Below are 12,378 nucleotides of genomic sequence, written 5' to 3'. Positions count from 1 at the left end.
TCCATGTATTTAATTAGTTCCACCAGACAACAATAAAACAAATTCTTTGTTGTACGCTCACCAGAACTTCTATGTCCTAGGGTGACTTTATGTAAAAACAGGACCCTCACAAATATAAAATGCACAAAATACGTGAGTGCACTCATCTCATCGTTGGAGCCTGTGTGTTCGGGACATAAATCTATCGTGCAGTGTAAATATTTTTCCATAAAATGTAAAAGCTGAACACATTGTGAGCATCCAAGAGTTATAAAACAATACCCAAATTAATCAATTAAATATAGAGCTTAAATTGGAAGCAATCCCACACCTTAGTTAAAATTACAGAGTTTAGTGCCACTCTCCAAGTCTTGAGACATTCCATCCTGGAGAGAGCAGAAATGAAATCTCCTCTATATATGTTTGCCTTCCCTGTCCACTGTCTGAGGGCTTTTAGAATTCCTGATTTACCTTCATGGGATCCTGCATGACATTGCTTTTGATGAAGGGACAAATTTTGCAGCACAGTATGTATGCCACTGGAAAAGGCACATGACCAAAGGGTCCATTTGTTCTACCATAAGTCAAACTCATGCAGAAGCAGCATATATGACGGAATGTTGGAATGACCTATTAAAGATTCAGATAAGACAGTAGTTCAAAGACAAAATCCTCTAGGTTGGGGAGCTCTTTCAGATGTGCTGAGCAACAGTTGATACACGGTAGCTAAAATACATGGATCTGGGGAAAAAGGGATGGAAGTAGAATTGGTCCTTGTCATAATCACTCCTAATAGATCACTTCCTATTTATACTTCCAGTTCCTACAACTTAGGTTCTTCTGGATTAGAGGTCCTGGTTCCCAGTGAGACTACCTTTCTACCAAGGAACATGGTAAGGTAAGGGATCCACTGAACCTACACCCACAGCTGCCAACTAGTCATGCAGAGCTCTTCATGCCTGTGGATCAGCAATCAAAGGAAGGGGTCCCTGTATTGTTAGGAGAAATATTTCTTAATTATCATGAGGTTGCTATCAGCTATCCCTAGCTATCAGCTAGGGTTGCTGTTGCATGATGGAGTCAAGGAGGAATATGCCTGAAACTGGGGAGATTCACTGAGTTTTCTGTTGGTGCTTCCATTCCTGATGGTAATGGGGAATGGGAAATGATAGAAATCATGACCTAACAAAGGCATGATAACCAGGATATCAGACTCTCAGAGATAAAGGTCTGGGTTATTCCATCAGGTAAGCAATCTAAAGTGACAGACGTGATGGTCAAGGGTAAAGGAAATCTAGAATGGGTGTTAGAGGAAGGAAATAACAAATATCAATTCCAACCTGGGGACAAACTGCAGCTCTTGTTCTGTACTTGTTCAGCTAACTTTCTCATATTGTTTTAATGAGACTGTGTCCTTGACCTTGAAGAGGTCACACCACATAATGGCAGAATGGGCTTAATGTGAGGGCTCAAGCAGATCTGAGAGGGAATACAACAGGCAGTATGTCTAAGATTTCTTTCAGGTGATGCCTGGGAGAAATGGTGATCTACAGACTATAGTTTTGGGAGTACTTCTTGGTTTGTATTTTAGACGATTTTTTGTTGTTGAATTTAAAAGGGGTATCTCTAATGATAGAACTATCTCTGTGTAATACTAATGATAGACAAGTTCATTTTTATCATGTGGAACACCCCCACCCCAACAAAAAAAAGAAAAGAGAAGAATTGTGAAGGTAACAAAAGTTTACTGACAAAATTATTGTGCCACTGTGGGTACTCAGTAAACCTGAATAAGGACTTTGCTATATGTAGAAACGCACTGCTCAGAGAGTATTGGTGTCCACATCTTGAAAGCAAACTCTCTCTGGCCTAGTAGAAGATCACTTAGAGCCTTGTGTTTTTCTTTGAATGTGTTGCTACACTTATACTCATCACAGGGATTACCCTAAAGTGATGGGGTCAGTTAGCTGAAAAGCCCACCTTACTCTAGTGAATTCTAACATTTGAAGAGATTAGCATGACCTTAAGGGATTGCAACGCTGTCTGTCTTTCATTTAAGACTTCTGTGTCTCAGAATAATTTGGCTTGCAAATACAAGTTTGCTTGCCAAAGGTAGGCTGAAAAGGTTTGTGCATTTGTTAAAGCATAGATCCAAGGACTCATCTCTAAAAAGGGGGAAAAAGAATACTTCATCATCATCATCATCATCATCATCATCATCATCTCTCTTTCTCCCTCTCTCTCTCTCTCTCTCTCTCTCTCTCTCTCATAACTTTAAGTAACCCCATAGCAACTATATATGTATGAAAGTAACTAGTCTTCATTTTTCTCTGACTCCAAGCTTAGTAGTCTTGGTAATTGTGAGTTGTTTTCAGAACATTACTTCTTCATTTGGCTTTCCTGGCATCAGACTGCATGACATGGATGCATAAATATATTAATCTATCTGTGTCATTTTTAAAGTTTTCCTTTCTTCCTGAATGTTAACTCCCTAATTTTTTCCAACTCCTTGCTCATAATAAATTCCAGAGCATTGCAATATATTACGTCTTCCACACAACTTAGAATTCACTGTTTCGCATCTGTCATTTGAAGATAATCAGGATTCTTTCACTACAAAATGACTAAACATTGTGTCTTGAAAGAAGCAAATGATGGATTTCATCTTAGAATACAGAGAGAAAAATAGTGAAAACATGGCATCTAAGACCCAGTCAGGAAAGTAACATTAATGGAATCTCTGCATACAAGTAAGATTTTGTCCGTCCTACCTAATTTGCTCTAAATTGAGTAATATTCTTAAAACAAGTGTTCGGCTGACCCATTGCTTGGTCCCATTTCATCTTACCAAGCCAGTAGCAATAATGATGAGGAGGATAATAGCTGAAGTTTATTGAAGGCTCCCTGTGCATCAGACATGGGCTTTAGTGCCGTGCACACATACCTACAGTGTCCACAGCTCCGCATCTGTGCACCTCCACTCTGGTCCAGACCACCATCATTCATAGCTTGGCCTTCCGGAGTAGCCTTCTGATTAGTTTCCTTGCTTTCATCCTTAGGTCTTTGCAATTTATTCTCCACACAGCAGCTGGAATGATCTTTTACAAAATATTTTAGAGCACATCACTCCCCTGCTTAAAACACTTCCAAAAGGCTCCCACTGTACCTAAAATCCATTCCAAGCTCCTTACAGTGACTTTCAAAGCCAAGCCCGCTGACCTCTGGGATCCTGTCAGCCACACACACTGGCATTCTGCAGACACATGAAGCCCATGCCTGCCTGGGGACTGTGGCAATTGCTACTCCCGCTTCTTTGATCTTCAGACCCTAAATGTCACTCCTCAGAGAAGAATTCTATGATGGCTCAGTCTAAACTAGCTACCCAGTCCCTCTCTATCCTTCCATTTGAATTCTTTACATAGTGCTCATCACTGACTAATATCCTGTTTTCCTATTTGTTCATCATCTGACTCTTTCCTCTGGAATGTTTCCTTCTTGTCTATTCCATTTACCAGTAGAATACCACCTGGGACATAGTGGGGTCTCCATAGTGAATAAATGAATGAATGAGCAATGCTGTGAGCTAAGAACATTGTGCTAAGAGAGGAGAGGAAGATTATATTAAGATATGAAAAAAACTAAGCCTTAGAAAGGGTAGGCAAGTTGCTGAAGCATCAGCTTCTATATGGTAAAACAAGAATCCTGTTTCTAAATTTTGAGGAGGGAAGCTACTAGAAGGGGGGAAGTGGGGCAGGACAGGTAAGCAGACCATTGATCTCTATTATAAAATGAAGAAGAAATGTGATTTGCCTCCACCAGACCTCTCTTCAGCAAGGAAAACATTACCAGGCACAGAGATGGCCCCTGCTCCGCGGAGGAAAATAAAATATTCCAACAGTGGCATCTTCACTGTTTTTTACTTGGTGACCATATCAAAAGGGATCCCTCTGAGCCCATTTTTCGAAGGGCTCTGGAGCAATTATTCTTAGCCTCTTGTGGGTCATAGAATCTGAGAATCTGATAAAAATTAAGCACCACTGCTCTAGGGGAAAAAGGAAAAACAGACATTTTACATACAGTCTCAGAAGATCTTAAACCTAAATTACAGTTCTGATGTAGAAGGAATCATTCAGTGTTTTTGTCAGTAGCATTAAAGAGTTTTTTGGCCAACACTTTCTGGGCAGGGCAGACAGACGTCCTGCCCTCCTTGGAGAAGCGACTGAGTGATGATAGTATCCTGAGGCTGAGCCTTTCGTAACCTAAAAGAAGAGAGAGCCAGCTCTCAGCTTCTAACAATTTGGGCTCAGGCTTAAAGGCCCACCCCGCCCCTTACTGATGAGTCCTCCATTCTTCTATTCAGTAAATACTTGTGAGCACCTCCTGTGAGATGGGCATCATACTAGGCTCAGAGCATCCAGGAGAGCAAGGTGTGTCCCTTGCCTTCATGGAACCCACAGACCCACAGGGAAGACAGAGATGCTCTGGAGACCCTTGGAAACACCTCTCCTATTCCCACTGCAGTAGGTGATAAATGAGTAGCATTTAATCAGCAGTGGAGTAAGAGAAATCCAAATCATCAGACTTGGTCTGGCCAAAGGATTTCTGCCTGAGGTCCATAAAACACACTTTCAAACATACGTTTTATGATTTACTTGAATTCTACGGACCATCTGGAACCCGTACCGCTGTCAGACTCTGAGGCCAACTTCGGAAGGAATAAGGAATAAGGCTTGATGAAACTGCCTGGAACATTTTGATCTTACCTATTTTTGAGCAGAAGTTACATGTTACTAAAAGCTGAGAGGTACCTGGGGCTTGGGGGAGAGTAGAATCCTTCTTTTACTAAAAGCACTTTTATACTAAGTAGAGTATAAATGTATAAACAGTTTGTACTGTTCAGCCACACTCTCACTATTTAGCTTTGATAAATGTGCAAAGGGGAACACTAAGGGATTAAATGCTGTAAAGACACATAGGAGAGGTCCCTAAACCAAGGTTGGGGAGAGCAGAGAAGCGCCCCCGCCAAAGACAAATGGGAGTTAGCCCTATTTTTGCAGGACTTGGTAGTGATACAGATTATATCCAGGCAAACAAATTCAAACTCAGAATCCTGCAGTCCACCTCTGCCTTGGTGGACCAGTCTTCCATCTGAACAATAACACCCACTGAGTTTCTAAATTTCCAAAAAAATAATCTAGTATTTCATAGACACTCCTTTTATCTTTCCTTAATCTGCAGCATAAACAAATATTTTCTCTAAATTCTCATTGGAATATAACCTCAAAATGTCTTCCTATTATAATACTGAAGATGAAAAAGAAATGCTTCTCATGCTAAAAGATAAAAAAAAAAAAAGTGCCTTGAAGGTGGTTGAGTTTCCTCGGCTGTCTAATGGGTTATGAATTCAGGGTGTTTATGCTGAAGAGCTTAATGCTTAGTCATTAAGAGGATACATCAATTCCTGTGTTTACATTGGCCCAGTCACCATTTTAAAACACTGCTCTAGTGGAGTTTGCAACATAAATTGCTACAAGTTCAAGCCAGTTCTAATCCTCAAGTAACCCAGGAGCAGGCTGTGAGGAAGTCAGCTCATGTATTCTCTGTCTGTAATAGTAGTTGCTACCGGTGGCTATATATTTCATTTCATCCTCACACTAACCCCAGGCAGGGGGAATCTTTTTCCCTGTGGTGCAGATAAGGAAGCTGAAACTCCAAGGCATGAAGTAACTTATCCAAGGTCACACGGCTGAACGGTGACAGAATCTGACATCTGTGCTCTTACAGTTCATTCTACGAGTTCCTGTAATGTGTTCTCATCACATGTTTACGTTGGTGTGAGTGTGCCTTAGGAATCAGCTGAAGAAAGTTTCTGAACCCTGAGTCCTACTAGCTTTTCCTTTTACTGGAATTAACTTATATAAGAAAGGAGAAGAAATATTGCAATTTCAAAAGTAATTTATGGGACCAGACTTCATTGATCCTCGTGGTTTCTTGTGGGTCTCTGTAAGTCCATGAAATATTCTGAAAGAAAATAATTCTGTTCCTTTTGAGAAATAAGACTGTATTGAAAAGGTTCAGTAGTTAAAACTTCTGGGATTCAAGTTCGAGAAAGAAACCCATTCCTCTGGAACCTAGGGGTGGACAATTCAGAAGAAATGTTGACCTTGGACCACCCTGACAGAACCTACTTCCCCCATAGGCTCTCACCATCCCCACTAGCCCATTCTCCCCCCATCCTCCTGGTCCGTAGCTCCCGTTAGGCTGCTGGGAGCATTTGGTGGAGGTGCTCTGTAACCTTAGCCATGGTTTTCTTTCCAAATCTCTTCCATCCTAAAAGAATCCAGCTCACGAATTACCTCTCCAATAAAGTGCTCCTTATGGCTCAGCCAGGGATGATTGCTCCCTCATCTGAATTCCCGAGGTACTTACTATTTTCCCCACCTGAACTTTTAAGGTACTTATTGTTTGTAATGATCGATTAGGATCTTTACTTACTGTATCGTGTGTAAGTTGCATCCCTTGTCTTCCATAAAACTATACGTGCTCTGAAGGCAGGATCCAGGCATTTACTCATTGGTATCCACAGCTTGTTTCCTGATGCAGTGCTGGTCATGTTACAATTTTTCAGTAAGTACTCCTTGATCTAACTGAACGTTTATCTGCCTTAACTCCTTCCTCAGATCCTAATAAGTTTTTGAGGCTAAATCTAGGTCTCCTTTATGTTTGGTAATGCCTTGCACTAGAGAAATTCAGTGGGTATCAAAAAATATTAGATCATGAATTTGCAGTGGGAGTTCAACCTGTAATCATGCTTCTTACTCTAAGGATTTCCAATGTAGGTAAAAAATTATTTCCATTTTGTAATAATGGCAATAACAATTTATATACACACTGCAAAAAGAATGGTAAGAATTATACGTAAGAATTAATAGTTCCCTTTGATGGTAGGATTATGAGTAATTATTTTGTTTGTTTGTTTGTTTTCTATATTTTTGAGTTAAGTGTACTCTTAAATTTTTTATAATGAATAGACATACTTAAGTAATTAGAATAAATTATGTTAAAAAGTTGAAAGACTTGAGTCAGCTGTTTAACATCAAAAACTTTAAAAGATTCCATTCCCCTCCAGATGTCATTGTCTTGTACTTGGAGAAGTTCAACTTCACAGGGCTCTTTATTTTGTTCAACTAATGACACACAATTTTCTCTTGAGTACTTTACACATCCCTTTATTGTCCTTTCTCCTTGGTGACTGGTGCCCAGCACCTCTTGAATTCCTTCAAATTTTCCTGTGCTGGAAAAAGGAAAGTCAAGTGAATCAAATGTGTCACTTTCAAATTGGACAATTTTGCAAATAGATTACTGATGCGGAGCTGAGTATATCAAACATATCAAATGACACTTTTGGCCAAGGCTACAGGCTTTCCAAGTAGATGAATGTGGCACCTAAAGTTGACACTAAAATGAGTGGGATAATTTTAAAAGCAAAACAAAGATTAAAATAAGAGAAGTGGGCATCCAGAAAATATCCAGAACACATAAGTTTGCCTTGTCTATTATTGTCATTGGCGACTTTGCTGTCGTTGTTATTGTTGTGGTTACTATTTATTATTAACGATGATGAATAACATAATTTAGCTTTTCTTGCCAAGTGCTCTTCTATCTGTTTTGCTAAGTGTAATTTCTATTATCAGAGGAGAAAAGTCAGGGCTAATGTATGTCAGCACTGACTGTGAAGTACTCTTCTCATGTTCACTGTATTGGTCACTTCAGTGTCCTGCTTTACCAACTAAGTCACCAAATAAGGTGAGATTTCTTTTCATGTCTTAACCATGAACCTGACCCCAGGCTCTCGAATGCCACAGGGAAAGGAAGGCAGAACTTTCTATAGGTTATCCCCCAGACCAAGTTACCACTGGGACTCTTTAGAGCATTCATCCATGTTTTATAAATCTATGCTAATAATTATTGGTGCCTTTTCCCACTCTGTGATGCAAACTCTACATCACCAGAGCTTTCATGTCTCCTGTGTCATCACAGAATGTACCACCCCAGACTGCACACTCAGCACAGGTGTGATCCAAGTGTGGGCATGGTTCTCTCCAACTGCCTTAAAGGCACAGCTAAGATAAGTCAGTGGTGTTGGACAAAGATAGAGCAAAAGTTCAGCACATATAGAAGTGAGTACTCGGAGTGATCTATTCTTCCATTGTTGTTGCCACTCCTAGAGCTCACTAGCCCTACCTGCCTGTCAGAGTACCTGCCTGCTCCCAGATGACTTCAGGGTAATAGTGAGATGGACTCATACTGTACTCTACTCTCTGCCCCCTTTGTTGGGGTCTCTAGGCCACTTTACCCCATAGTCATAGGCTCCTAATCCTGACTCCAAGAGTGAAAATGGTCCTTTCCTACCCCAAATTCAAGGCCCATTCTTCTTTCACAAGCATGACTGAGGGTGGAAACAGCCAGGTCTTTAGGGGAATCATTCACACCCACTCACAGGTTGAAATCCAACCTCTGTGGTTTAGATCAGGCTATCACAATACAGACTGCGCATTTCCCAAAGTCTGGGTTATTCACTCTTAATTAACCCTGTAACAGTCACAATGCTGCATAGTCCCCTCGTTCTACTTCATTTTTCTCTTGCTGAGCAAGCAAGATGATAATACTTCCTAGATTCCCTTGTAGTTAGGCTAGAACTATAGCTCTAGTCCGGCCAGTGGGCTCTCTGTGTGCTCTTCTCGGCTGAGATAGTGCCTCTCTTTTCCTCTGCCACAGTGGCTGTACAAATTGAATTTTCCGGATACAAATGGCCCGGATGCTTGAGTCACTTCCTATAAGGGAGCCACCCAAGAGGACTAAAGTTACCTTGAAGAGGTGGCTAAAAATTTACCAAGTCCTACTCTTTCATAGTCAGCATGCTGGGCTCAAAGACATATGGTGAGTAGACAGGTTTTCTGCTCCCATGACCTCAGGAATTATTTCATTCCAAAAAGTTTGGAATTCATCTTAAGAACAAGCACAGAGCTTAAAGGATTTTAAGGAAGTATGTACCTTGATCCAATATTCTTCTTAGAATGGTCTCTGTAAAAGACACATGAGAAAAATATTTGAGGGGAAAGACTAAAGTCAGTAATCCAGGGAAGGGACGGTGATGACCTCAACTAGTTTGGGGGCAGTGAAAGTAAGTGGAGATTGGAGATGCCCTGGGCACAGAGAGAAATGGATGGATGTGATAGGTACAATCTGCATGCATATGAAAATTTTAATTCCTATTAAAGTTTTTTCACAAGACTGCTTTATATACATTTTTACTTTTTTTTTCTTTACAATTGACAAATAATGTTTCAAAGTAACCAAAAAAGAAACTGCCTTAGCTCCGAATCAGTGCCACATTGCTCTTAGCAACAGGAGGCCTCGAGTGCGGACTGCTCTCTATGTCCAGAATCATCTGCTAGACACTTCCTTCTTCTCAGCATAGGGATACCCCTGCCCCCAATACAGAAGAGCTTCAAAAGTCAGAATGGTGGCAAGAACTGCATGCAGGGCTATCCAGAATTGTGTGATCTTGAAGTAAGAAAAATAAAAAACTATCTTCAATCCTTAGACTTCTGTCCCTTGGAAACATGCAATTCATTTCATAGATTTCCCTACCAATGAAGATAGGAGAACTTTGGGGATAAAGAGTTTCCCTCCTACGCCAGTCCCACGTTTCGTTTTCATTTTTATACTGAAGTTTGAAAGTTGTCGCCAGTATCATTTGATAAACTGGAATGATGCATGTAATTCCCCATTGGAGGTGAAGGAAGATTTGAAATAATAAATAATGTGATCAGCGCTGGTACTATTGGATGGGGAAGAGAAAGCCATTTTGAGATAGTATGGTGACCCTTGTTAAATAAACCATGAAAATGTCAAATGTTTCTTAGCACCAGAAAGCCAGGGGTTGTGATTTTAAAGTGAAAAAGGTCAGAGTCATGCTAACAAGAAAAATATGCTTTCTTCATATAAGGCTAAACAGCAAGAACATCAAAAACATCAATGCTACACTTGGCAAGTTGGGCTGGATTCTTAGGAAAACTAGTGAGGAAGCTGTTGCTCATGGGGAAAATAAATTGGAAACACAGTACCCTCAATTCATGGGGCAGGGGCCAACATCCCACCTCTGGGCAGCTGACAATGACCAAATAAGGAAGAAATTATCCATCCAACCAAAGCCTGAGGCTCTCAGCTGCGTGAGATATAAAAGATGTTGAGCAGACGGGACTGAACATTCTCCCCTACGGAAGAGGAGTGAAAATGACTCCAGAAAGGGGCTAGAGACACTAGATCAGGAAATTCCAAAGAGAGGGCTGTGTACAAAGGAAGAGAGAGTTGGGGGAAAAGAGCATCCAGAGGCATAAATCTGGCAGTCTTTCCATCGCATGGGACCAAAGGACAGATGAAGTTACCACCTCTCCTCCTCCCACACTATGCTGGGTTTTTGAGACCTACGTGGCCCTTCCAAAAAGGCCTCCATCATAGTGCGAGTTATGTTGGTCTGGAGGGCACTCCAACTAAATCCACACCCTCTTTCTCTTCATGCTTCAGCCAAAAGCCATGTCTGTCTCTGAGCTCAAAGAGGCAGCTGGTGCGGTCCATCCCATGTAGACTAATCGCTGACTGAGGTACCTAAAGCCAGAATTGAGGCCCCACCTCAAATTTGTCCACAGAAGAGTGTGAATTATTTTATTTTCCAATACAAAGGTAATTAATGGTGACCTTTTTTGTGTGTGTATTTTCTTTTTTTTATTATGAAATTTATTGTCAAATTGGTTTCCATACAACACCCAGTGCTCATCCCAACAGGTGTCCTCCTCAGTACGCATCACCCACCCACCGCTCCCTCCCACCCCCCATCAACCCTCAGTTTGTTCTCAGTTTTGAGGAGTCTGTTATGTTTTGGCTCCCTCCCTCTCTAACCATTTTTTCTTCCCCTCCCCCATGGTCTTCTGTTAAGTTTCTCAGGATCCACATAGGAGTGAAAACACAATGGTGACCTTTAAAGTTGTTTTTTTTTTTAATTTCATACAAAACTAAATACCTCTCAAGTAGCTGACAAGTGGCAAAAGAGAGCAGTAGGAAAAAAAAACAAACACAAAAAACTCACAGGGATACCAGAGTGCACATTTGGTGGTGCTGTCACTGACCCTTCTCTCTCTTTTTTTTAATATTTATTTATTGAGAGACAGGGAGAGACAGAGCACAAGTTGGGGAAAGGTAGAGAGAGAAGGAGACACAGAATCCGAAGTAGGCTCCAGGCTCCGAGCTGTCAGCACAGAGCCCGATGTGGGGCTCGAACTCACAAACTGTGAGATCGTGACCTGAGCCAAAGTCAGAGGCTTAACTGACTGAGCCACCCAGGCACCACTGTCACTGACCCTTCTTTAGAGCAATGTGGTCTCCTATGAAGGCAGAATACTCTTGAAGCCTGGCAAATGCTGAGGAAGAGCCCTTCAGATAAAAAAAAAGAGAAAGCAAAATTCACACCAAGTCCTCACGCTGCTCCCCTTGCATAGAAAACGATACAAAGACGAAAATAGAGATGGCGTATGGCACAGCCTAGTAACCTGCAGCCCTGCTAAATAGAAAATGCAGAGACTCACCACAGGGCAACTCCATAAAGCCACTCTGGATGCCATTTTGCTAATTGTGTTTGCTATGACACCAAGCACCGCTTAGCCGGGCTCCCAGAGTGTCTCCGTAATGTCAATCACTTGCCAGGAGCGAAAGTGATTTTTATTTGATATCCATACAAAGCAGAAGCAAATGAATTACCATAATGAGAAGCAACATAATGATGTGGAGATGTACAAACTGCCATTGTGTTTAATAACAACAAAGCTTTCCCTTTTGAATTAAATTTGCAGGAAGATTCTTATTGAAGCATCATTGTACTGAAACCAAGTTGTTAAAAAAAAAAATACTCCAAAGTATTTCAGGCCTACGATTACTGGAAAGGTTGTTAGGAGAAGTTTTTTTTTTCAATTTTTATTCTCAGTAAAATCGACTTAGTTGTAGCACTACACAGCTGCGATTTGTGAAGTAAATGGCAAAGCTAAATGTGCCGAAACCCACATGCTCCCCGAGCAACAAAGGGATAGAAGGCAAATGTTACAGTATTATTGACAGTGCTGGTAATGCGCGTATAAGCATCTGCTTCATAAAGGGGAAAAACCTACATTATAAACAAAAGGAGTTTCCAAACAGGGCCTGCCAGCCCAAATTCTGGCTCTGATTTGAATTTTCACTTGTTAGAACACATATTTCCTCTTTTTTACCTTATCCTTCCGAAGGGGGGAAAAAAAAAAAATCTCTGATTTGCGTTCTGGAAATCTCCCTATAACGGACTCCTCCTTT

Source organism: Panthera pardus, unplaced genomic scaffold, assembly GCF_024362965.1.
Source record: "Panthera pardus isolate Hobbes unplaced genomic scaffold, ASM2436296v1 HiC_scaffold_2, whole genome shotgun sequence".
Lineage (NCBI taxonomy): Eukaryota > Metazoa > Chordata > Mammalia > Carnivora > Felidae > Panthera > Panthera pardus.
The sequence above is the reverse complement of the archived record's forward strand: the minus strand, read 5'-3'. Positions refer to the sequence as shown.